Here is a 4,673-nt window from a genome sequence, read left to right on the forward strand (position 1 = left end):
AGATAGAAAAGATCTGAGAGTTTACTCTACATTCAAGCTAATGAGTTTGCCTGCTACAGTTTTAGGATTGCTTGAAGCCTCCTGAGTCAGAAAAGAATTTTATTACAACAATAACAACAGCCAGAGTATCAGCATTTTCTGGTCCCCTAATTACCTAAATTCTAATTCCCCCAGGGAGGCAAAAAGAGGATCAGGTGACATCTGCACACATAGGAAAGAAACTTGAGCTTAGAGAACTCAAATCTTTTAGAAAAGGTTAGTATGCATGTCTTCTTTTCCTTTGGAGGGAGTCATTATCTTTTATTATATTGGGTAGTAAGCATGACTGCCCATTTCTCAGGAGTGTCCACTGTATATTTTAATGCTGTCGACTGTATAAGCATTTTTGAAAAGATAGCCTAGACCAAAGGCAGTCAGAGCCTCTATTCACAAGACATGCAGAAACACAAGAGACTATGGTGAAGCATCTCCCAACACCTCCCAAAATAATCATGGTTGACTTCTGAGGCTAGGTGTACCTTTCACAGATTTAGTGGGGGTTCCAGCTGAATCCAGACAGATGAGTACTCAACTGCCAGACATGTGAGTAAGGTAGCCTTCAGTTGATTCCAGTTCCCAGGATTCATGCCATTCCAGCTAAAAAGTAGAGCAGAGATAAGAAGTTCCCCCCAGGCCATGTTCACATTGCAGATTTATGAGTAAAATAAATGTTTTTTACGCCATTGTGTTTTGGAGCAGTTTTTTTATGCAGCAGCAGATAACCAGAACACACTGTTTAGCTTAATGCTGCTCTGTAAAGGCAAACCTTCCACTAGATTTACCCCAGCTGTGAGATTAGAAGCCCCACTGCAAAAATTCTGGATAAAATATGTTTTATTGTTCTTGTACCATATAAATAAATAAACAAAATAACACAGCAAGGGAAATTGTAGCTTTAATGAGGAAAATATATTAACGTCAAGATTTAAAGGGATTGTGCTTAAGTGAGACTTTTTGCCATTTCTGTATCTACCTACCTGATCTTTCCTCTATAGGAAGCCAAATGATATATTTGCTAATAAATTTTCCTCACGGCGCAGTCTTCCATAATCTGTGTTTCCTTGCCATAACCTAAAGAACATAGAGAATACAAAGTTGTTCTATGTATGTAGTCTTGGGTTTGTCACTAAAACTACTTCCCACATGCTGGGGTCTACAAAATATAATTTGTAAAAATGCTTTGGTGACCAACTCTGCCAGGCATCTAGCAAAGGAGGTAGCAGCATCACCAGGTCAGACCCAGTTAATTCTGACAAAATGTTTGTTTGGGGTGAAATTTTCTGGCCAAGAAGTAAACTTGAGAGAGTAGAGTTGTATCTGTTTTCGTCTCTAGCTTATCAAGTCTGTTTGTTCTCTCTTTTTTTTTTTTTAAATTTGAGACAGAGTCTCATTCTGTCACCCAGAATGGAGTGCACCGGTGCGATCTCTGCTCACTGCAACCTCTGTCTCCCAGGCTCAAGCGATTCTCCTGCCTCAACCTCCCGAGTAGTTGGGACTACAGGTATGTACCACCACTGCCCTGCCAATTTTTGTGTTTTCAGTACAGATGTGGTTTTACCATATTGGCCAGGGTGGTCTCAAACTCCTGACCTCAATGATCCACTCACCTCGGCCTCCCAAAGTGTTGGGATTACAGGCGTGAGCCACTGCACCTGGTTTGTGCTCCCATTCTTATAATGATATTCAGTCCTTGTTCCCTGAAAGCAGTCATGTTTCAGTGTTCATACTGAATTAGGTTCACTTAGATGAGAGAGGTATAAATTTGCTCTGTCTTCTTGACTATAAATTGACTTGATCTGGCCATTTCTGATTCTCTAAGCTCTATATCAGAGTATTGGTTTGCATACTGAACATATATAGAGCATATCATCTCTCTGCCATCTTGTAGTTATTAGCTCAACATAATTACCCCAGTGATCTCTCTACCTCACTGTGTTTTTCTTTGAGGGCTGTTAGGTATCTTTCCTCAGAGGTAGATGCTTTTGGAGCATTCAATTCAATTAATTCCAAATACTATATCTTGCAACCATACAGTTAATCTCTGGCACTTCTCAGTCTCCGAGTCCTGCCCTCTCTATAATATTACATGGACTTTATTAAACCTTGCATGTCTTCTTTTATTAAACCATGCATGTCTCAAAGGCTGATACTTTCCTCCCTAAGGATGTCTTCAATTCTTGGCAAAATGTGACCGAAACCAGTCATTTTGAAAGTCTGTTATAAAATTTTAATTCAGCCTACAGATGACGTGGATTTTGTTGGTAATGTTACTCCAAAATACACCAAAGCTTACTGGGACACAGCTATATCCATTAATTTACGTATTTTCTATGCTGCTTTTGTGCTACAGTTAAAGAGTTGAGTCATCATGACAGAGACCATATGGCCCACAAAGCCTAAAAAGTTTGCCAAACCCTGTCTCATATGGCTGTTACACTTATTTGTGTGTGTTTTTCATCTTTTCTCACCCTCTGTGTCCTTTAGTCTGGATATTTTCTATTGGCCTATCTTTCAGTAAACTAATCCTCTAATCTTCTTTTCAGCTGGTTTTAATCTATGGCTAAACCCATCTATTGAGTCCTTAAATTCACTGATTATATTTTTCATATCAAGAATTTCTATGTAATTTCTCTTTTATAGAATTTTTTGATTGCTGGTGAAATTCTTCTTTTGTATTTATATGTTGAATATATTAATTAAAGTTATTTTAAAGTTCACATTTTGCAAGCCAATATTTGGATCACCTGTGGGACTATTTCTATCTTCTGTTGTTTCTCTTGGCCTTTGTTTATTTCATTTTGACTTATGGTAATTTTTCTTTGAAAATGCCAGATATAATGGTTAAAAAAGGACAGAGATATTCTGAATCTCTGGCTGAGATCATCTTTGTTGACAGAAGAAATTTCTTTCTGGTAGGCAGTTACAGTAAGAAAGAGTACCTTAATACCAGTCATGAGGTGGTTGAACACTGGTTTTGAGTTTTTCATGATGGTTGTTCATTTCAAGTTATCCTTACCCTTAGAGCGTAGCTCTTCTAATGTCCTAGTTGAATGACTAGGGTATTTACCAGAGCCCTTCCTACTTTGTGTGGCCTGAACTCCAGGTTTTGTCTTCTCAGCCCCTTGAAGTTTCCAGTAGTTCTGCTCAGCTTCTTGCCTCTTCACTGCCACCTTCTGATTAGTTTCTCAGTCTACCTAGCTACTTACAGATTGCCACAGAAAAAGCAGTACATAATGTTAGGCCTCTTCAAAAGAGCATTCATTTTCTCCAAGATCTTTGTCCTCTCAAGTCCTGGATGACTTAGTAGCTTTCTGATGGTTTCCAATGTATTTTTTTCATTTGTATGTAAATATTCTGAATAGCTTTTCTAGTCACTCTTGGAACAGTTCAGCAGGGATTGGAGGAGTGGGGATGGTTCGTGACAAAGCATTCAACCATTACCCTCAATAAGCAAATTCTTATTATTTTTGATAAGTTGTTTAGTTCTTTTTCTTATTTCAGTGGGTTTAGGACCATGGATTTCTCTCTCTGGCCCCCTGTACTGGAAAATAAAATTACCCTAAGATAGGTTTTTTTCTCCAGAACTTTGTTTTGTGTTGGTCGCCTGTGGGGGACACCTGCTCTGGAAGGAAGCCACACCACACAGTTTGTTGATTTATTTTAGCCTGTAAGAAATCCCTGTTGCACTGAATTTGCTTGTCTTGGCTGCCTGCCTTACTGCCTGTCTTTACCTCGCCAAATTAGGAGTTTTATATAGGATTCTTTTGAGATTCCTCCATTTATTTCCCCAACATTCTCTTTTTCACATTCAGAGGAATTGTGAGTCAGTGAGGTGTGCCTGCTTCTACACTGAACCATACATTCTATAGTATGAAACTTCATGGAATTCATATACCATTTTTCTTTCTTTTTTAAAAAATGTCTCCATTTATTTTGACTGTTCACCTTTAGAAACCATTACATCTAGCAAAACCATTTCCTAGGGCTTCATTTCAAGTTTATTATTATTATTTTTAGCAATGAACATTTTTATAGCACTCTACATGTGCCAGACAATCCACTAAGCACTTGACATATATTAATTCATGTATTTTCCCCACTTTACAGATAAGAAAACTGAAGCACAATGATCTTAACCAACTTTCCCAATGTCAGAGCTAGTAAGAGCCTGGGCCATAGCCCCAGGAATTCTAGTTTCTTAACCCAGCTTGGAAGTTTGACTTGGATGTTCATGTGATAGAATGGTAGAGAATGGAAGAAAATAACAAATCACAAGTATTTCCCAGTTAGTAACTCCTCAAACCCAAGGATGACTAAGGCTGACTCCCAGCACTTGGCATGTCATGGTTCTATCCTGCTAATTCCGTATTCTAAAGCTCATTTGTGGCTGTCTGTCTGGAAGGGGAGAAAAATCTCTCAGACCCGGAAGTGTTTGGCATTTTGGGTGAGTGAGGGTGTGAAGAGCAGCTTGTAATTCCATAGGATGTCTGGACAACACTGAATTTTTCTTACCCCCATTTCTAGTTCAGCTTTTCCAATACCTGCATATCTTTCTCCTTGACAATCTACACAACTTTGCTCAAAAGTCACCTTCGAAGCCAAGCTCTCTCTGATGATCTCATTTAAAATTGCAA

The sequence above is a fragment of the Pan paniscus genome, chromosome 5, assembly GCF_029289425.2.
Source record: "Pan paniscus chromosome 5, NHGRI_mPanPan1-v2.0_pri, whole genome shotgun sequence".
NCBI lineage: Eukaryota > Metazoa > Chordata > Mammalia > Primates > Hominidae > Pan > Pan paniscus.